The sequence below is a fragment of the Cupressus sempervirens genome, chromosome 11, assembly GCF_028749045.1.
Source record: "Cupressus sempervirens isolate cs-2001-9-10 chromosome 11, ASM2874904v1, whole genome shotgun sequence".
NCBI lineage: Eukaryota > Viridiplantae > Streptophyta > Pinopsida > Cupressales > Cupressaceae > Cupressus > Cupressus sempervirens.
In genome coordinates this window covers 285,723,849-285,747,966 of record NC_143128.1, presented here as the reverse complement: position 1 = coordinate 285,747,966, position 24,118 = coordinate 285,723,849, and the positions used below count along the sequence as shown (strand labels likewise).

Here is a 24,118-nt window from a genome sequence, read left to right as displayed (position 1 = left end):
TCCTTTGAACAACATACCTTCTTGAATGAAATATTAATCATACTTACTTATGTGATCTATTAAATTTGGTTCTCTACACTCTCTCCATGCCTTAGAAAAATAGGGTCAGTATCATACAACTCTTTCATGTCATCAAAACTAAGAACTTCAACCTTCATTTTAGTCAAAAAAGAACATCTTCTACTCAATGCATCAGCAACTCTATTAGTAACTTCACTCTTATACTTAATCACAAATGTAAAACTCTACAAATACTCAACCCACTTCATATGTATTTGATTCAATTTATGTTGACTTCCCAAATACTATACAACACAAACTCCTTCGGAATCAAATAATGTCTCCACTTTTTCAAGGCTTAAACAATAGCATAAAATTCTTGATCATAGATAGAATATTTCCTTTTTGCATCATTCAACTTTTCACTAAAGAAAGCAACTGGTTTACCTTCTTGACTCAATACAACTCCTATTGCATTACCACTTGCATTGAATTCAACTTGAAATACCTTATTGAAATTAAGAAAAGCTAGTACAGAAAATTCAGCAACCTTTTTTTTCAAAGTCTCAAAACTCTTATCAGCTCCATGTGTCCACTTGAATTCCTTTTTATCTCCTCTCATTTCTTATAAACTCCCTACAAAAACTAGCCAAACCATGAAATGATCTAACCTCACCCACATTCTTAGGTGTAGGCCATTCCAAAATTGCTTTTACCTTCTTAGAATCCATCTTCAAGCCATCATCTAAAATCACAAATTTCAAGTACACAATCTCTTCTTGCATAAAAGAACACTTTTTCAGATTAATCATCAACTTCTCTTGTTTCAATCTTTGCAATACTTGTCTAACATGCTCAACATGTTCTTCCTTAGTCTTACTAACTATCAAAATTTCATCCAAATAAACAATTACAAACTTACCTAAGAATCTTTTAAGAACTTCATTCATCAACCTCATGAAAGTACTAGACACATTAGTCAAACCAAAAAGCATAACCAACCATTCATACAAACCATCTTTTGTCTTAAAAGTAGTCTTCCACTCATAACCTTCTCTGATTTTGATATGATGATAGCCACTCTTTAAATCAATCTTGGTAAAATACATTTCTCCACTCAAATAGTCCATTATGCCATCCATCCTCTGCATAGGAAACCTATATTTCATTGTGATCTTGTTGATAGCTCTGGAATTAGTACACATTCTCCATTCTCCATTCTCCATTCTTTTTAGTGGTAATATAGCAGGTACATCACTTGGACTTAAACTCTCTCTGATCAAACCTTCTGCAATAACTCATGCAATTGTCTGTTAAGTTCTTCATTCTCTATAGGTGTCAATCTATATGGTGCTTTATTCAAAAAACTATCTCTAGGAATCAAATCCATACAATGACTTATACTTCTCATTGGAGGTAAACCATCAGGTATATCCTTTACAACAATATATTTATACTCATTCAAAAAACTTCCAATTTCTTCTAGCACTCGATCAATACTACCAGCTGTCACTTAGTCACCACTAACTGGCACTCGGTTGCTATTGGCACAACTCGGTCTCTTCAAAATTATAGCAAAAAAGACTTGATTCTTCTTCATCTCTGTTTTAAATTGTTTTCCATTAACCATGCAAATTCTCACAGTAGTACAATTAAACTCATCTAAACTTTCAATCAAAGGTAGCAATATTTGTTTCTTCCCATTCACCCAAAGAGTATATTGATTCAATCTTCCATCATGTATAGCATATCTATCATGTTTCCAAGGTCTACCCAACAAAATATGACAACAATCCATAGGCATAATATCACACAAAACTTTATCAAAATAATGTCCAATCTTGAACTTCACAATACATTTTTCACTTACCAATATCTTATGTTCATCCTTGATTCATGAAACAAGATAGAGTTTAGGATGCTTTAGCCTCTTCAACTGCAACTTTGTAACCAGCTCTTCTGATGCCAAATTTGTAGAACTTCCACTATCAATGATTATGTTGCAACATTTCTAGCCATCTTACATCTAGTTTTGAAAAGGCTTCTCCTTAGGATAGGTTCCTCATCACTTCCCTTATTACATAAGGTTGTTCTTACCATTAGATTTTCACCAGCCTCAAATCCACTTGGTGAACCCTCAATGTTTCCTTGAATCACAACATTTTTGTTACCTTTCCCACTTTCATAAGATCTACACTCAAAGGATCTATGCCCTTCTTTACCACATCTAAAACAATTACCATGAAAACCACCTCTAGAATAAGAACTACCTCTTCCTTGATAACAATCAATACCTCCTCCGTAGGAATCACCACCTTTCCACTCAGTCTTGCCTTTATCATCATTCTTCCATTCGAATTTCTCTTTATCTTGCACAAAACTATTAGATTTGCCACCTTCTCCATAAGATCTACCTCTACCCTTCTGGAATCTACCACCTTTACCTCTTTGTCTTTGTTCATGCTTCTTTGCGAAGATCTCCTTAGCTTTCAAAGCATATTGATATGCTTCTTCCACACTTTTCGATTTCACAAAACTTATCTCATCTTGAATTCTAGATCTCAATCAATTTAGATACCTTTCCATTTTCTCAACATCATCATTCACATGTCTAGATCTGATGTCCAATCTATAGAATTCATCAGTATACTCCTTCATAGTCATATCTCTTTGTCTTAAATTTTGCATCTTTCTCAACACATTAATTTGGTAATCAGCAGGAAGGATTTTGTTCTTTACCTTGTTCACCATTTTTACCCAAGTTTTGATATTTTCCTTTCCTCTCCTTTGTCTATCAATTTGCAAATGCTCTCACCACAATGAAATGTCCTTTCAGTCTAGTAACTACAATCTTCACCATCCTATTATCAAGAGTGTTTTCATACTCAAAGAACTTCTCCATTTCAGAGATCCAAACCAACAGAGCATTGGTATCCAATTTCCCATCATAAGGAACAACTTCTACAAAAGGCTTTGAATTTTCTCTAGACAATACTCTCAACAACCTTGCCTCATCTTCATCTTTTATAGGTTCTAGATTAGGGTCTAGTGCTATTGTTTCATCATCACTTACATCATCAAGATGTGCTCCTCTCCTCTGGGTGCTCTCCACAACATCTAATCTGGCTACAATTTGTATCAATGTATCTAATATTGCATTATCAACATTTTCTCTACCTTGAACCATCTTTATAAATTAGGTTCCTACAAGATTGTAACCCTCTGTAAGTTGTAGGTCAAATCCTCAAATCTGCTACCCCACAACCCAAATTCACTTAGGGTTCTACACAATCTAATCTCCACAAGGATGAACCTCTACTCTGATACCACATGATGTAGGGAGGACAAATAACTAGGGTCATAGGCACACCCATCTATTCAAATTGCCTGCATAGAGTCAACACAGTGGAAATAACAATAAAACAAACAACTTAAGAGATAGAGGAAGAAAATGACTTCATTCATATATGCATTCAAAGATCTCTTACATGCACAACTGTAAGGCCTTCTGGATTATGATCATGTATCAATTCAATTACAATCTTTGATGATCCAACTTTGCATTCTACTCCTACACAATAAATTCTCTCTCCAAAGACTCTAACCAAGGTCTCTCAAATACATGCATGGCTGCAAGATGGCCTATTGCAAATACAACTAAATAAACTCTCAAATTAAATGTTGGGCTAAGCCAAAAGTCGGCCCTCAATAGATATCTAACACTAAATTAAATGTAAAGGTCAACCTTAATAGAAAACCACACACAAACAACTTAGAAAATGAAGGCTCCATAGAATACTGACACTCAACATCCACAAGAACTCGACAACCACACAAACTCGACAACCACATGAACTCGGCGTCTAAAGGAACACTCAACAACAACTGTAAACTTAGCATCAACCAGGGATCTCGGCATCCACTAAACACTCGACACCACTGAGAACTTAGCAAAGGCAAAATTGCAACTCGGTAGAAACTAAAAAAATTGAAAACATGTAGGATAGCAATGCAACCTAGGATGCTTCTCCATCAACAAATGAAGTCAACTTCTTGGAGGCCTTTATATTCTCTTGGCTAGAATGAGTTGGGGTATGCTTGGATGACATTACTATTATGCTATTGGATTTCTGGAAAATCTAATTGTTGAGCCTAGAGGACAAAATCCCTCTTTGCTAGCATTCTCTTCGTTGTTGAAAGACACAATCAGGAGGATTACTGAGTGTTTTCTTTCAAGAAACATAGTGGGATTTATTGGTGAGTTCGCACATAGTTTAAGAGAGCTCTATGGTTCAGGTTAGAAGTTGCTTGTAGCCATGAATAGTGTTTTTCTACAATGCGCGTGAATAGTGATTTTGCTACAGTTCAAGTGAATAATGTTTTGCTATAGTATGTGTGAATAGTGTTTTTGCTACAATTTCATGAATAGTGTTTCTACAATACATGAATAGTGTTGCATTGAGTTTCTTGTTCACTCTCGTTGGTTAAAAGTTGGGAGGTTGTCATTTCATCTGTAGATCACTATGACATCTATGTCCAGGTTCCTTCCATCATATTGTTCATTTTAGGCATTGTAATTGTGAAATACCAGTTTGAATATTTTTTGTAGCCTATAAAGAAATTGTATATAAACATTTCTATTGCAAAATCAATATTTTATCAAAAAATAAGGAGGTCCAAACTTTTCTTATTTATTGTTGTACATTTGCTAAGTGTTTGTCAAAATGTCATGTTGGAAATAGCACTCTAATTGATAATACTTAGTAGTATGCAAGTCTCCTCAAAAAAAAGTATGGTTATTATATATAGTACATCAACATCACTAACTCAATCTACTACTACAACAAATTCATGTGTACATTTGTTGTTTATAGAAGAGAAGAAAAGCATTTTCATTAATGTTCCTTTCAAAGTATTGATCAAGTCGTTAATTTTTACACTGCCATTTACATTCATTGTCTTGAATCCTTGACATCTCTAGACATTTCATTAGATTTTTTTTTACTCAGACTATCTTCAAATATCATGGTTTCCTATTTTTGTTCTCTTTCATCATCTTGATTGTGTTTTTGTCTCCGCACTATTGTAAATCTATGTATGTTCTTGATTTCCTTTGTCTTGTATTTTTAACATTTTTCTACATTAACATAATTGAATGATTGAGTTATATGCCCATAATTTTTGCACCTCTAGCATATAACATTGTGATTTCTACATCTCCATCTATAAGGGCTTTCACTTTTTGTTATTCTTACTCTTACCATGTGACCGAAATGATAACACTTGTGACACACTAAAATCATTTTTCTAGACAATGCAGATTGACTCCTTGTTGCTAAATAGATTTGTCACTATGAAATTACTATTAAAATTGACTCTGTTCGCCCTGTGAATAGTGAAAACCATGCCGATAGTTGGAGAGATTGCAATCGATCACTACCACATTACAATCTTCCTCTTCATTTAAGAGGGGAAAATCCCTTGTATTATGGGTGTATTTGATTTTCCAACATAAATGAATTAAAATCTAAAAGATAAATAGGAATCTATTAATAACGAATGCACCACACAACTTCACAACTTACTTGAATTAACATAATCTAACAATAAAGTTGTTGGTGCAAATAAGTATTTACTATTTACACTTAAGTTTACTTAGGTTAATGCATTAGCATATTAGTTGTCATGTAGACACCTAGGAGTTTGCATATTCATATGAGTTGTCATGTTGACAACATAGTAGTTTGCACTCCAATTGAGCACATGTTGTCTACTACATCTCTTTATGAGATACACCTTTGTATTTATATCCTCTCATTGTTGCATATACATTCATGAACAATGGAGGATAATCCACTCTTGGTGGACATGTGTTTAGTTGTTATGCTTATCTCTTGTATGACTCCTAGACATATCAGTTGCCTTTATATACAAGGTACTTCTATGTTGTATTCATCCAATTATTTGATTAATCCATTCTCATTTAATCATATTTTGTCTCTCTTGTGCTATCTCTTGAGCTTCTAGATCTTGGCATTTCATTCTTGCCATAGAAAAATTCTTACATAGTATCAAAGCTATACCAAATTCTTACATGGTATCAGAGCTATACAAAATTCTTACAAAAGACAATCAAGAACTACACTTGAAAATGATCATTATCACCACATGTTGATTTGTGATTCATAAACATCTACACAATACCATGAAAATATTTACTACAGAAAGAATCAATAGTTTTATGCTACAATAATCTCGATTTTAGAAAAAGAACCCCAACACATTTCTTGTTTTATTTTCTTGCACCAAGAACATAACAAAGATTTTCAATTTCAAAGACAAAATTTGTACATACTTTTCAACTTTGTCTTCTCATCAAAATTTTAGCATAAGTGTTCCCTTATTCCAAAGTCTAAAAAGTTTCCTATTACAATGAGATTCAAAAATTTATAATCTATTCTAGCATAACCAACTTTTCAGGTTCATAATCAATCAAAAAGTTGAGTTTGGACTACCCTAAAGATAGTTTGTAACCAACTCAAACTTTTACAACTCTAACACTCAAACTCTAACTTTCTAACCTTAACTCTCAAATTCTAACTTTCTAATCGTAACTCTCAAACTCTAACTTTCTAACTGTAACTCTCAAGCTCTAAATTTATAACTGTAACTCTCAAACTCTAACTTTCTAATTGTACATCTCAAACTCTAACTTTCTAACTATAACTCTCAAAAAGTTAAGGTTGATAGAAAGAGAATAAATTTTAGTACATAGAGAGATAAGAGTTTTAGTACTTAGAGAGAGATGATTTGAGTACCTAGAGAGAGAAATATTTAGTACATAGAGAGAGATGGTTTGAGTACGTGGTGAGAGAAAACTTTTAGTACATAAAGAGAGAAGGTTTTAGTATAGGGGGAGAGAAGGTTTTAGTACGTAAAGAGAGAAGGTTTTTGCATTCTAAACTTACTCTCATTCTCGAACAAAAATTTCTTTTAACTTCTTGGGTAAATTATCAGGTTAACAGCTGGCTCTAACTGGGGACAAGGACTATGCAGGAAGTTGAATGAACCTAGACTAAAACAAGAGCGAAAATAATTTAAAAAATAATAATCTTTGCTAAGGCAGGCAGGCCCAAGAAAGTGAAGTTTCAGAAAAAGGGGGTTAATCTTTGGACACTGTTGGACTAATAAATGAAAATTATTATTAAAATATGTTTCATTAACCTCTCTTGGACGTGAGTTACAGTTATGCCATTTTTTAAGGGGTTTGGAGGCATTTTGGGCTCATTCCAGAACTTGATTTTTGCTCATTCTTTGTTATTCTTCAGAGGCTGCCAAACCTGTGGAGAAGGAGACCCAAGAACGGGAGTTTGCAGGTTTCTAGAAAGGCTAAGGACAGGATTTTGAAGCCATTCCATGTGCATGCTCATACAGAGTTTTCCTTTGTGCTGAACAGTGTAGATTTGTGGGTTTTTGGGTGTGGTTTTTTGCATGAGTTTGGTGTTTTCAGTTGAGCATTTCATATCAGTTTTGGTTGCTGCTGTATTTCAGACTTTAAGCTGTTAAAATAGAACTGAATATATGTATTGGGACCTGATTAAACTTCTGAGATAGTTTATTAGTGTTTTTGTGGTGTTTTTGGGCATTTTTGTGTTAATTTCAGGAGCCCGATGAGAATAGTTTTTGTCCTACATTTGTGAGCTGTTTTGTAAAGGCTATATAGATCTGGAAATCACATTTTATAGGCTGTTATGCTGCTCAAATTTCTGTAAAAATGTCTACTTTCAGATTTATTAATAACAGGTGAAGTTGTGAAGCTTTTTGGCACTATTTTCGACATACCCGATTTGGGGTTTCTTAAGAAATTTGGTGGATCTTTGTGATATCAGTTGTTTGATCTTAAAGATCTGATTAAAGGTTGGAAATATCATACAAAATCAGAAAAGGGACATTTCAGTGGTATCAGAGCCATGATCTTGCCAGCCTGAGGGTTTGTAGAAGTTTGCAGGTCAGTTTTGACAACTACCCAGATCTTGCATTTCAGTTTTGAGAACTACCCAAATCTTGCATGTCATAATTTATGATTGCATGTTGCTTCTAATCAGCTGCATGTCAAAATTTATGGTTGCATGCTACTTCTAATCATTTTCCTGTTAGTTCTTGGTGAATTTGGTGGTTGTAGAAGTTTGCATTTCAGTTTTGACAAGTACCCAAATCTTGTTGACAACTACCCAGATCTTGCATGTCATAATTTGGTGGTTGCATGCTTCTAATCAGTTGCATGTCCAAATCTATGGTTTCATGCTACTTCTAATCATTTTCATGTTAGTTCTTGGTGAATTTGGTGGTTGTAGAAGTTTGCATGTCAGTTTTGACAACTACCCAAATCTTGCATGTCAGTTTTGACAACTACCCAGATCTTGCATGTCATAATTTGGTGGTTGCATGTTGCTTCTAATCAGTTGCATGTCCAAATCTATGGTTGCATGCTACTTCTAATCATTTTCATGTTAGTTCTTGGTGTTTGAAGAAGTTATATCCTATTGGGGTTACACTCTACTTTATTCAGAATGGACAGGTATAGTACAGAGTCTCAGAGGGAACGATCTTGGACAATTGATAGCCAGAGTCAAAATAGTAGAAAGGATGGTTATTTAGACATTCGAGATAAACTTATGAAAATAAGCCATGACATGTCTAAACAGTTGGTTGAGCACCACCGTATAATGAATGACATGTTATCTGACCCAGCTAAGGTGGATAAGTTGACTGGATTTCTATTTGGCAGATTTTCTCACAGGACAGATGATACAATTCTCAAGAACTTGCATGAGGAGTTTGAGAAACTAGCTGATAGCCAGGTAGAGGTCTTAGATTCTACTTTGCCACAGGAGGTGGTGGGAAAGGATATTACACAGATTGATAGTAACGGTCAACTTGATACTCAAATTGAGACAATTGTTTACAGGTCGTCAAAGGGTGATGCCACAAGTATTCAAGATGGTATAGTTACAACAGGCAATGACTACAGTGTAGTGGGTTCAGATGATGATTATGAGGATGTTGTTGTGCAGGATGGTGAGATACCTAGTAGAGATGAGCAGACATTGAGCATTCATGACTTTGCTAAGAAAGAGTACCAGACACAGTTAGATGCTTCATCACATGAGGTTGAGGCAGGTAGTACTTCACATGATTTATCCCACCAGCTAAAGGTGAGTGAAGATAGTATTTTGAATTCATTATCTCATCATGATAGGTATGTGGAGTTATTTGGTATTGGTCATATTACTCAAGTGAGGATTTTGCTTGAGTTACCAACTGATTCTAGTTTACAGATATGGACTCAAGATTGTTATATTGGCATTTGGGATTCAGTTGATAGGAGATCTTTAACACTTTTTGGTAGCAGTGTTTGTTTGGGTGCTATCATGGATTTGATTAGCAGATTGCATGGTGTTGTCTTTTCTTGTGCTAGCAGCTTGTCCGATGTTGGTATTAGTTTTTATACACCAGTGTTGGGCTTTGTTCATATATCCAGTCGACCATACTTGTTGGAATGTGTTGATGATCTTTCATATTTGGCAGTGTGTACAGATGAGTCCCAAGATCATATCGGCATTGATGACATCCAGGAGGATACAGTGGGCAATTTTGAAGACTTAGTTTCTTTGGGTACAGAGGAGTTGGACAGCAGTGCTACAGTTTTTGATACTCTGTATGTTGATATGAGCTTTAAAGTTGATTCACAGGACATGGATGGTAATACTCTAGAGACTAGTAACTTTGAGGATACTCCTTTAGACAGTGCATCAGAGGAGGTTTGTAGGAGACAGTCAAGCTAGTGCCATCATGTGTCTAATCAGTTGAGAGTTAGTGACTGAGACATTGCTATCACTTGCCAGCATTTCGATGCTACTCGTCAGTTGTTAGAAGTTTATGGATGGGGTTCTCCTACTAGTGATGAGAAGGAAGGCAGTTATCTTTCCTTGACAGAGATCCACTCTTTATGGGAGGCTATTTGGATTTTGAGACAGAATTATATGCAGTTGGTAGCCGACAGAGATTATCTTATGGAGTGGGGTAGTACAGCATATGATGCATTGTTGGCCAAGGAAGATGAGGTGAGTGAGCTTACTGAGCAACTTGAGGTGACTTATTAAATTCTTGAGAGTACACAGTTGGCTTTCAAGGAGTCACAATTTCATTTGGCTAAGCTGACTATGGAGTTAGAGCGACTACATTCTTTACCTAATTCTATACAGTCACAAGCTATGGTGTTTGGTGATCCAAGGATGTCCATGGCCGAGATTTTCAGAGACAATGGAGATGTGGATGCATCCATCCTTGATACTAACATTGGCATATCAGGTTCATTCCCACTAGAGTCAAGTTCAGTTGAGCTGGGTGTTGTAGCAAATTGTTGTATGCCTGACATGGTGGTGGCCTCTAGTACTGATGGCACAAAGACTAGAGATGTATCAAAGATCATGTGTGATGTTGGTGAGTCGGCAGTTAGCATCGTTCCTGCTAGTAATACTACTCCCTTGGTGATATCTTCAGAGGTAGTAGTCAGTTCCAACATGGTTAATGATCAATTGCAGTTAGTTTCATCTAGATTACAATCTAAGCCACTTACTGAGATTGGAAAATTCTATCGGCATTACACTGTGAGGTACGCTCATCGATTTATCTTTGATGACCATGTTGATGAGATGATGATACAGAGATGTACTTTGGTTCCTAGTTCTTATCATCAGTTATGGGATAGTTTGATGCCTCAAGATGAGAGTTGTGATGGGCATGACATGGTGATAGGTTTTGCAGTTGACAACTTGATAATATGTGACTTAGAGCAGGATTTTGGGAGTGATGCTTCAGTGGGTGTTGTTGTTGATTCTACTCCTTTGGCTATGACATCTCCTGACTTAGCTAGTGATCAGTCACAGTGGGTTGTATCACTTGTTCATGGTGAGCTATTGATTGAGGTTGGTTTTTTTAATCAACATTATATTGCAGGGTATGTACATCAATTAGCATTTGATCCTTGTTTTGAGGATTTGATGGCAGGAAAATTTGGTTTGGATTCCATTTTTTACTCTTTATCTTGTAATATCTTTTCACCATCAGCAGTGCATGGGAGTTATGGTTATGAGATAGTGGTCGGTGATTTGCAGAGTTCTGTTGACTGCAGGAGTTGTATAGTGTGTGGATTCTCCATACTTGGTACAGTTTCATTCGAGAGCATTCACCATTGTTGCAGAGTTAGATTTTACATTCCGTATAGGCCAGTGGGATGCATTGATGGTATTTACCATGAGCCTGTGTTAATTGGTAGTAGTATAGTTCATGACTACATTTGGGATCCAGGTGGATTGATTGGTTTATTGTTCAGCCATTGCTTGAGGATAAGCAATGTTTGGGAGGGGAGGACTTGTCATGTCCCCTTTTCAAATAATTAAAAAAATAATAATCTTTGCTAAGGCAAGCAGGCCCAAGAAAGTGAAGTTTCAGAAAAAGGGGGTTAATCTTTGGACACTGTTGGACTAATAAATGAAAATTATTATTAAAATATGTTTCATTAACCTCTCTTGGACGTGAGTTATAGTTATGCCTTTTTTTAAGGGGTTTGGAGGCATTTTGGGCTCATTCCAGAATTTGATTTTTGCTCATTCTTTGTTATTCTTCAGAGGCTGCCAAACCTGTGGAGAAGGAGACCCAAGAACGGGAGTTTGCAGGTTTCTAGGGAGACCCAAGAATGGGAGTTTGCAGGTTTCCAGGAAGGCTAAGGATGGGAGTTTGAAGCTATTCCATGTGCATGCTCATACAGAGTTTGCCTTTGTGCTAAACAGTGTAGATTTGTGGGTTTTTGGGTGTGGTTTTTTGCATGAGTTTGGTGTTTTCAGTTGAGCATTTCATATCAGTTTTGGTTGCTACTGTATTTCAGACTTTAAGCTGTTAAAATAGAGCTGAATATATGTATTGGGACGTGATTAAACTTTTGAGATAGTTTATTAGTGTTTTTGTGGTGTTTCCGAGCATTTTTGTGTTAATTTCGGGAGCCCGATGAGCATAGTTTTTGTCCTACATTTGTGAGCTGTTTTGTAAAGGCTATATAGATCTGGAAATGACATTTTATAGGCTATTATGCTGCTCAAACTTTTGTAAAAATGTCTACTTTCAGATTTATTAATAACAGGTGAAGCTGTGAAGCTTTTTGGCACTATTTTCGGCATACCCGATTTGGGGTTTCTTAAGAAATTTGGTGGATCTTTGTGATATCAGTTGTTTGATCTTAAAGATCTGATTAAAGGTTGGAAATATCATACAAAATCAGAAAAGGGACATTTCAGCCTGAAATGTCCCTTTTCTGATTTTGTATGATATTTCCAACCTTTAATCAGATCTTTAAGATCAAACAACTGATATCACAAAGATCCACCAAATTTCTTAAGAAACCCCAAATCGGGTATGCCGAAAATAGTGCCAAAAAGCTTCACAGCTTCACCTGTTATTAATAAATCTGAAAGTGGAAATTTTTACAGAAAGTTTAGCAGCATAACAGCCTACAAAATGACGTTTCCAGATCTATATAGCCTTTACACAACAGCTCACAAATGTAGGACAAAAACTATGCTCATCGGGCTCCCGAAATTAACACAAAATGCCCGAAAATACCACAAAAACACTAATAAACTATCTCAGAAGTTTAATCATGTCCCAATACATATATTCAGCTCTATTTTAATAGCTTAAAGTCTGAAATACAGCAGCAACCAAAACTGATATGCAATGCTCAACTGAAAACACCAAACTCATGCAAAAAACACACCCAAAAACCCACGAATCTACACTGTTCAGCACAAAGGCAAACTCTGTATGAGCATGCACATGGAATGGCTTCAAACTCCCATCCTTAGCCTTCCTGGAAACTTTCAAACTCCCATTCTTGGGTCTCCCTAGAAACCTGCAAACTCCCGTTCTTGGGTCTCCTTCTCCACAGGTTTGACAGCCTCTGAAGAATAACAAAGAATGAGCGAAAATCAAGTCTGGAATCCCCCCCAAAATGCCTCCAAACCTCTTTAAAAAGGGCATAAATGTAACTCACGTCCAAGAGAGGTTAATGAAACATATTTTAATAATAATTATCATTTATTAGTCCAACGGTTTCCAAAGATTAACTCCCTTTTTCCGAAACTTCACTTTCTTGGGCCTGCCTGCCTTAGCAAAGATTATTATTTTTTAATTATTTGAAAAGGGGACATGACAAGTCCTCCCCTCCCAAACATTGCTTGTCCTTAAGCAATGGCTGAACAATAGACCAATCAATCCTCCTGGATCCCAAATGTAGTCATGAACTATACTACTACCAATTAACACAGACTCCTGCAAGATCCTCTGCAATATGACCAAGAGGAATTCATAATCAAACTAGCAATTATAGCTCAAGAAAACTTCAAAATCACTATTACCACAGTCAAAAACCCATGAGACAGAAACTCTTAGAATATCAAAACCCAAGTAAAGTGGACTACCAACATAGTAAATACCATCAATGCATTCCACTGGCCTATATGGAATGTACAATCCAACTCTGCAACAATGGTGAATGCTCTCAAATGAAACTATACCAAGTATGGAGAATCCACACACTGTACAACTCCTGCAGTCAACACAACTCTGTAGATTATTGGCCACTATCTCATAACCATAACTCCCATGCACCCCGGATGGTGAAAAGCCATCATAAGATAAACAACAAGAAATGGAACCCAAACCAAATTTTCCTGCCATCAACTCCTCAGCATAAGGATCAATTGTTAATTGATGTACATACCCTGCAATATAATGTTGATTAAAAAAACCAACCTTAGTCAACAGCTCACCATGAACAAGTGATACAACCCACTGTGACTGATCACTAGCTAAGTCAGGAGATGTCATAGCCAAAGGAGTAGAATCAATAACAACACTTGCTAAAGCATCACTCCAAAACTCCTGCTCTAAGTCATGTATTATCAAGCTATCAACTACAGAACCTGTCGCCATGTTGTACCCATCACAACTCTCATCTTGAGGCATCAAACTATTCCATAACTGATGATAAGCACTAGGAACCAAAGTACATCTCTATATCATAATCTCATCAACATGGTCATCAAAGGTAAATTGATGAGCGTACCTCACAGTGTAATGCCGATAGAATGTGCCAATCTCAGTCAGTGGCTCAGACTGTAATCTAGATGAAACTAACTGCAATTGATCATCAACCATGTTGGAACTGACTACTACCTCCAAAGATATCACCAAAGGAGTAGTATTACTAGCAGGAACCATGCCAATTGTCGACTCACCAACATCACACATGACCTTTGATACATCTCTAGTCTCTGTGCCTTCAGTACTAGAGGCCACCACCCTGTCAAGCATACAATAATCTGCTACAATACCCAACTCAACTAAACTTGACTCTAGTGGGAATGAACCTGATATGCCAATGTTAGTTCAAGGATGGATGCATCCCCATCTCCACTATCTCTGACAATCTCAGCCATGGACATCCTCGAATCACCAAACACCATAGCTTGTGACTGTATAGAATTAGATAAAGACTGTAGTCACTCTAACTCCATGGTCACCTTAGCCAAATGAAATTGTGACTCCTTGAAAGCCAACTGTGTACTCTCAAGAATCTCATAAGTCACCTCAAGCTGCTCAGTAAGCTCACTCACCTCATCTTCCTTGGCCAACAATGCATCATATGGTGTACTACCCCACTCCATAAGATAATCTCTGTCAGCTACCAATTGCATATAATTATGTCTCAAAATCCGAATAGCCTCCCATAAAGAGTGGATCTCTGTCAAGGAAAGATAACTTCCTTCCTGCTCATCACTAGTAGGAGAACCCCATCCATAAACTGCTAATAACTGACGAGCAGCATCAAAATGTTGGCAAGTGATAGCAATGTCTCAGTCACTAACTCTCAACTGATTAGACACATGATGGCATTGGCTTGACTGTCTCCTACAAACCTCCTTTGATGCACTGTCTAAAGGAGTATCCTCAAAGTTACTAGTCTCTAGAGTATTACCATCCATGTCCTGTGAATCAACTCTAAAGCTCATATCAACATACAAAGTATCAAAAACTGTAGCACTGCTGTCCAACTCCTCTGTACCCAAAGAAACTAAGTCTTCAAAATTTCCCACTACATCCTCCTGGATGTCATCAATGCCAATATGATCCTGGGACTCATCTGTACACACTGCCAAATATGAAAGATCATCAACACATTCCAACAAGTATGGTCGACTGGATATATGAACAAAGCCCAACATCGGTGTATAAAAACTAATACCAACATCAGACAAGATACTAGCACAAGAAAAGACAATACCGTGTAATCTGCTAATCAAATCCATGATAGCACCCAAACAAACACTGCTACCAAAAAGTGTTAAAGATCTCCAGTCAACTGAATCCCAAACACCAATATAACAATCTCGAGTCCATATCCGTAAACTAGAATCAACTGGTAACTCAAGCAAACTCCTCACCTGAGTAATATGACCAATACCAACTAACTCCACATACCTGTCATGATAAGGTAATGAAGTCACAATACTATCTTCACTCACCTTCAGCTGGCGGGATAAATCATGTGAAGTACTACCTGCCTCAACCTCATGTGATGAAGCATCTAACTGCACCTGGTACTCTTTCTCAACAAAGTCATGAATGCTCAATGTCTGCTCATCTCTACCAGGTATCTCACCATCCTGCACAACAACATCCTCATAATCATCATCTGAACCCACTACACTATAGTCACTGCCTGTTGTAACTATACCATCCTGAATACCTGTGGCATCACCCTTTGACAACATGTAAACAATTGTCTCAATTTGAGTATCAAGTTGACTGTTACTATCAATCTGTGTAATATCCTTTCCCACCGCCTCCTGTGGCAAAGTAGAATCTGAGACCTCTACCTGGCTATCAGCTAGTTTCTCAAACTCCTCATGCAAGTTCTTGGGAATTGTATCATCTGTCCTGTGAGAAAATCTGCCAAATAGAAATCCAGTCAACTTATCCACCTTAGCTGGGTCAGATAATATGTCATTCATTATACGGTGGTGCTCAACCAACTGTTTAGACATGTCATGGCTTATTTTCATAAGTTTATCTCGAATGTCTAAATAACCATCCTTTCTACTATTTTGACTCTGGCTATCAATTGTCCAAGATCGTTCCCTCTGAGACTCTGTACTATACCTGTCCATTCTGGATAAAGTAGAGTGTAACCCCAATAGGATATAACTTCTTCAAACACCAAGAACTAACATGCAAATGATTAGAAGTAGCATGAAACCATAGATTTGGACATGCAACTGATTAGAAGCAACATGCAACCACCAAATTATGACATGCAAGATCTGGGTAGTTGTCAAAACTGACATGCAAAATCTGGGTAGTTGTCAAAACTGACATGCAAACTTCTACAACCACCAAATTTACCAAGAACTAACATGAAAATGATTAGAAGTAGTATGAAACCATAGATTTGGACATGCAACTGATTAGAAGCAACATGCAACCACCAAATTATGACATGCAAGATCTGGGTAGTTGTCAAAACTGACATGCAAGATCTGGGTACTTGTCAAAACTGAAATGCAAACTTCTACAACCACCAAATTCACCAAGAACTAACATGAAAATGATTAGAAGTAGCATGAAACCATAAATTTTGACATGCATCTGATTAGAAGCAACATGCAATCATAAATTATGACATGCAAGATTTGGGTAGTTCTCAAAACTGAAATGCAAGATCTGGGTAGTTGTCAAAACTGACCTGCAAACTTCTACAAACCCTCAGGCTGGCAAGATCATGGCTCTGATACCACTGAAATGTCCCCTTTTCTGATTTTACATGATATTTCCAACCTTTAATCAGATCTTTAAGATCAAACAACTAATATCACAAAGATCCACCAAATTTTTCAAAAAACCCCAAATCGGGTATGCCGAAAATAGTGCCAAAAAGCTTCACAGCTTCACCTGTTATTAATAAATCTGAAAGTGAAAATTTTTACAGAAATTTCAGCAGCATAACAGCCTACAAAATGATGTTTCTAGATCTATATAGCCTTTACACAACAGCTCACAAATGTAGGACAAAAACTATGCTCATCGGGCTCCCGAAATTAACACAAAATGCCCGGAAACACCACAAAAACACTAATAAACTATCTCAGAAGTTTAATCACGTCCCAATACATATATTCAGCTCTATTTTAACAGCTTAAAGTCTGAAATACAGCAGCAACCAAAACTGATATGCAATGCTCAACTGAAAACACCAAACTCATGCAAAAAACACACCCAATAACCCACGAATCTACACTGTTCAGCACAAAGGCAAACTCTGTATGAGCATGCACATGGAATGGCTTCAAAATCCCATCCTTAGCCTTCTTGGAAACCTGCAAACTCCCGTTCTTGGGTCTCCCTGGAAACCTGCAAACTCCCGTTCTTGGGTCTCCTTCTCCACAGGTTTGACAGCCTCTGAAGAATAACAAAGAATGAGCGAAAATCAAGTCTGGAATCCCCCCCAAAATGCCTCCAAACCTCTTTAAAAAGGGCATAACTGTAACTCACGTCCAAGAGAGGTTAATGAAACATATTTTAATAATAATTATCATTTATTAGTCCAACGGTTTCCAAAGATTAACTCCCTTTTTTCGAAACTTCACTTTCTTGGGCCTGCCTGTCTTAGCAAAGATTATTATTTTTTAATTATTTGAAAAGGGGACATGACATTTTAGTACAGGGGGAGAGAAGGTTTTAGTATGTAAAGAGAGAAGGTTTTTGCATTCTAAACTTACTCTCATTCCTGAACTAAAATTTCTTTTAACTTCTTGGGTAAATTATCAGGTTAACAGTTGGCTCTAACTGGGGACAAGGACTATGCAGGAAGTTGAATGAACCTAGACTAAAACAAGAGCATTGCTTTATCACAAGGGCCATAGAGTCACCCGAAAAAGGAGATAATTACATGAAAAGGGACTGAGCACACCAAAATTGGGAACACAAGCCAAACAAAAGGGAGGGAAAGGCACAACAAAAACTCCTAACTAACATATGTACATGGTAGGAAACCCCTACCTCTAATAGATTTAGCTCTAGATGAATCATGCAAATCCATTCACAAGATGAGGAAAATAAATGCCATGGCAACTTAATAAGTGGCAACTCCCAAGTTCCAACAAACTCAAATGTAGGCTTGCTCCTTGGATTCTGAATTTTAGATTCCTAACAAGCTCCATTGCTTTGGACAAGGGAATATATCCAATAACCATGCCTCATTAAAAATCTCCAACTTATATATCCAACCTTCTTCCTGTCACATGTCATCAATGATCTCATCTTGAAAGAATTGTAGAATTAAATTCTAAAGTTTCTGAATGCATCTCTGATCTTCTCCTCTACTTGGCAAGCCCTCTACTTTAATTTCTAGTGATTAGTCATCATAAAGTCCTAAACTCATTTTAGATATAAGACACTCTCCCTATTCCATGGGCATGATTATGGTTAAATCTTCTGTAAAATTATTCCAACTTAGATGCACATCCATGTTGGATTGAATCTTCCTATGTTTCATTTCTTCTTCCTCATCTTCCAAAAGATCATCTTGAATCTTTAGGCACTTCTAAGTTACATTTATATCATCTTCAAAATTGCAAGCCATAACTTCAAATTTCATCCCATTAATATCAAAATTCTCTATCTAAAGGGCCTTCTGATAGTTAAGGCTAGGATATACCAAACTTCGTATTGGATTGCCTTCATACAATTTGTGACGTGAAGCAACTTGTGGAGCTATATCCATTGGACCTTTTCTTTGAATACCTACTTGAGAACCATCAATAGATATTTTTCTAGAAACAAAGGATTAAAGTAGAGACTTTCTCCACAGTGGAAATTACCATCCAAACCTTTTGAGAACAAACTTGAGATAAAAACATCATAAGGGTTTCCTTCATTAGATTCCTCCATGAGATCCCATGCTAACTCATTACTTTTTTTTATCATGGTTTTTCTTCTCATAGAAGTTCTTTGACATAGGATTTCCTATTTGATGAGAAGGCTCAAAAAGAGGATTTCTTTGACCTTTGAATGATCCATAGGATTTTAATTGCACTTCCATTGGATCAGATGAACTTGTCATCATATCCATATAGCTTTCATTTTCAACATGTTTAATGATATCTATGTCTTTTTGAATCATTGATTCTTCTCCATGACATCTTTCATGAAATGTGAAAGGTTGATGTTCTTGTAGTGTGCATGATAAAAAATGAAGGCTAGATGATTCATCTTCTTCTCCTTGAAGCTGATTTTTAGCTTTTTCACCAACTAATCTTTTAATCACAAGTTCATCAATGTCATCAAATGTAAAGGTCTCCATTTCCATAGGGAAAGTGGATATTTGTAGAGGTTCATTGGTGTTTTTATCTTCATCAATGGTAGTGGTTTCAAATTGTGCCATAACATCTAAAGTATTGATGTTTTCAATAGTTTCATAACCTTGAATGGTCATGGAAGATTTAATAGGAAGATTTTCTCCACATAGGAAGTCATCATCTAAAACATTAAGGTGCCAAGTAGGAATAAAAGCACTATTAAAGTCACCTTGATCCACATTTCCCCCATCTTCAATCATATGTTGTGTAGTTTCTTGAGATTTTGATATTTCTTTTTATTTCTCATTAGGATCAAGATGATTGAATACTTTCTCCTAGGTTATGAAATTTTCACAGTGATGTCTTGATACATTAGTAGACCCTTCTTCTCCTATAGACTCCATTTCTTAACAATCTCCTTGATTAGACATAGAATCCCTATCTTTTTTCATGCATGAAGATTTAGATGAGTCCTTTCTAACATTTGGATTGGGAGATGTCATGTTACCAAGAAAATAATTCTTGCATGGGTCTTCTTTCTCAAGTTCTTGTAGTGTTTGAAGTAAAGAAGGATGTACTTTGTCAGGATCCAGGTGTGCATTGTCATAGAAGCTTTTTAAAAACTCAACATGGTTGGGATCAATGGAAGTATGATTTTGATGAGAAATAGGTGCAAGTGTTGGGACAATTTTTTGACCACCATTATCCATCCTCGATTCACATGAATCATTTTTCTGATCAAATGCTTCCTTATAATGGCATGTGGAACTTATTTGTGAAAATGATTTGAGCTTGTGAGAGAAAAATTGATTATCTTTACCATCTTCTTCATCTATCTTTTGCAAAGTCTGGAGCAAAGATGGATGAATCTTTTCTAGTGCAGAGAGACATTTTTATTATTCTTCATCATTGATTTAAATGAAAGACATTTTTTGAAAAGACCTTCTTTATCTTCATATGTTGAACATTTTTCAAATAAAGACTCATGATCATGAGAAAGAAACCCATAATCTTTTCCATCATCTTCTTCGATCTTTAGAAAAATTTGTAGCAAGTAGGCATGAGCCATTCTAGGATCTAGCCTCTTGCCACCAAAGAAATTCTTCAAGAGATCAACTTGTATAGGCTCGTCACGAATCTGTTTCTTGGGATATGAGAAGTATTCATCATCACTGTCAGTATCATTCTCACTTTCAACTTTTCACTTGTACCAAGCCATGGTTCTAAATTTCCACTTTTACATAAAGTAGCTAATAATCAATCTTTAAAATGGAGCCCCCAACCTTCATTCCAGGGAAGGTACCTTTTACCAACCATGTTACTAATTATTATTCACTTGGTCTTGGATGTGACCAAAGATTTTGCCTATCTCTTCTTAGAATAGCAACTATTCTTTCAACAACCAAAATGTTTTGACCAATAGGAGATCTTCACAAGATTTCCCCGAATTCTTCTTCTTCTTCTAGAACTCAATTCACCTAATGGTATTGTTGAGCACTTCGTCTACACCTCTAGGCTAGAGTGTTCAAATTTGAAATAATGTCTTCTTGTGTGTCCTGGAAGCCAAGATTTGGTTGTAGAACTGGAAACACATTCTCATGTGACAATACCATCTTGCTTCATTACAAGCGACTAATTAATCTTTCTTGTTCGAATCCCTTGTAGAGTCGCCAAAAATCTATTGGTAAACAAATTTTTCACTGTGAAGTTACTACTGAAATTGACCCTGTTCTCCCTGTGAATAGTGACAACAGTACCAACAATTGGAGAGATTGCAATCGATCAGTACCACATTACAATCTTCCTCTACATTTAAGAGGGGCAGCTCCCTCGTATGATGGGTGTATTTGATTTTCAATGTAAATGAATTAAAATTCAAAAGATAGATAGAAAGTTATTGATGATGAATGTGGCATATGACTTCACATCATTCTTGAATTAACATAATTTGACAATAAAGACAATCAAGAACTATGCTTGAAAATGATCATTATAACCATGTTGATTCATTATTCATAAACATTCACACTATACCATGAAAATATTCACTACAGAAAGAATCAATAGCTTTATGCTTCAAGAAGCTAGACTTTAGAAAAAGAACTCAAACACATTTCTCATTTTATTTTCTTGCACCAAGAACATAATAGACATTTTCAATTTCAAAGAAAAAATTTGTACATACTTTCCAAAATTTGTCTTCTCATCAAAATTTTAGCATAAGTGTTCCCTTATTTCAAAGTCCAAAAAGTCCCCTATTACAATGAGATTCAAAAAATTATAATCTATTCTAGCATAACCAACTTTTCAAGTTCATAACCAATCAAAAAGTTAGAGTTTGGACTACCTTGAAGATAGTTCGTAACCAACTCAAACTTTTACAACTCTTAACTCTCAAACTCTAACTTTCTAACCATAACTCTCAAGCTCTAACCTTTTAGCCATAACTCTCAAACTCTAACTTTCTAACCATAACTCTCAAGCTCTAACTTTCTAACCGTAACTCTCAAAAAGTTAAGGTTGATAGAAAGAGAGTCAATTTTTGTACATAGAGAGATAAAAAATTTAGTATGTAGAGAGAGATGGTTTGAGTACACGGAGAGAGAATTTTTTAGTACGTAGAGAGAGATGGTTTGAGTACATGGTGAGAGAAAAATTTTAATACATAGAGAGAGAAGGTTTTTGCATTTTAAATTTACTATCATTCCTAAACTAAGATTTCTTTTAACTTCTTGGGTAAATTATCCGAGTAACACTCCTCTTAGACCTTTTTTCTACAACCAAGCTCTTTATGAATAATTATAACCATGAAAGAAATAATTCTACCTTATTGATTGATCTTCCCAAGTAGATGGAGATCATGTAGACTTATTAATGATCTTGAACTCTCCACTACCATCAATCTTATCTTTTGATTTCTTCTTATCCTCAATCTTAGGAGAAAAAGCATGATCACTCTGATTTATCTTGTTTTTTGGAGTTTCTCTAGCCTTAAAGCTCGGTTCTTTTTCATCTATCTTTGTAGCTAAAAATTCAAGTGTATGTCTTGACATATCTCTAGTTCTATAACTTTTCTCTATCTCATGTCCTAACTTTTTTCTTAATCAAGATTGCATCTAGTATGTTCTTGTTACTCTCAAACTTTCAAAATCTGACAATGGAATTTATATTTTCTTGACTCTCCCTCAAAGAATATTATTTTTGCTTCTAGTTAAGCTGATAGGCTTCTCTCCGAAAAAGACTTTGACGGGATTGTTCAAACAATCTAGCAGTCTTATGTTGAAAAAGAAGAAACAACATTGAAAACATTATGAATTTCAGACTGTGCTAAGCGCCAATGTGGAAATCTTGCACCAACAGAACAAGTGTGGATTGGCTATGGTTGGATCTTCCTAGACAAATAGATAAAGGTTTCAACTCCTCATTCTCTAGGTATTTTGGTTGCCTTTGAGCCAACTTCCATTGGTCATTTTTATGAAATAAAGGAGGGATGAAAATTTATTCAAGCTGAAAGAGAAACAAGAACCAACAGAGAAAGGGCATCAAACAACCCTGTCATGGTCATTTTTGCAATGGGTATGATAGTGTTATTATTAAACCATTGCTGAACTTTCTTAGAACCATGAGTGCTCCTTTCATGGTTAATCCGTACCCCTACTTAAGGTACACAGATAAGATCTTGGGCTATGCTCTGTTTAAGTCAAATCCTAGAATGTTTGGCAAAAATACTAGAATCACCTACAAAAACATGTTTTCCGGTCAATTGGCTATGAAGTTGCTAGGGTTTCTAGATGTCGATATTGTAGTGGCAAAAATAGTGTGTACTTCAGTGAGAGATCTTGACTAGCCTAATGCGAATGTGGAGAATGCTCTATCATATAATGGAAATCTCATCAAGTTTTTGATTTCCAAGGGGGCTCTGTCGATGCCTAATAGGACCTTTGAAACTTACATCTTTGCTCTCTTATAAAAAGATCTCAAGCCTTGTTCCACTACTGAGTGCAACTTTGGACTTTTTAAGCCAAATATGGCCATGGTCTACCTGATAAGTGTGTAAAACTAATGTGTTCATAATAATTGAATGTTTGATGGCAGAAAACAAGTCATACACCTTCTACTGGCATAGCAGTAGTGGAACCAATAACACTAGTGACACCAATGACACCAATTACATGTGCCTGTAATACATATTAGTTTTGTTAGCTTTGGACAGCTGTTTGTCCATTTGCTATTATTTAGCAAGTAATTGTTTTGCTAACTAATTGGTTAGATTAGAGACAAATATTTGTTAATTAATTGACCACTTATGGAAACAACTAGAAATCGACTTGGTTAGGGTTGTTAAGTTGTTTTAATCTCAACCGTCAATTGTAAATCAATCTCAGTCGTTGGTTTACCAACAGGAGTAGTATAAAAGGAGGTCTGGGGGGCATTTGGAGAACATGAAGTTTGGAGAAACATTTGCAGTGTTAGCAAACAGTCTTGTAATGTTAGCAAGGGCGCAGTGTTAGTGTGGGAATAGCAGTGGGGAATATCAGCAGGATAAATTAGGAGGTTATTGGAATTCTGCCAGTAAGAGGCAAGGAATTTTGTATCTCTTAATTTTTTGAAGTTTAATATAATTTCTCATCTATAGAACTGGTCCA

At 36.1% G+C, this 24,118-nt stretch overlaps 1 pseudogene; it reads left to right on the top strand.

Annotated features, from left to right (window-relative positions):
* The window catches only part of LOC149529223 (glucan endo-1,3-beta-glucosidase 7-like), a 60,212-nt pseudogene extending 36,546 nt beyond the window's left edge, over positions 1–23,666 (top strand).
* The last annotated feature ends 452 nt before the right edge of the window (positions 23,667–24,118 follow it).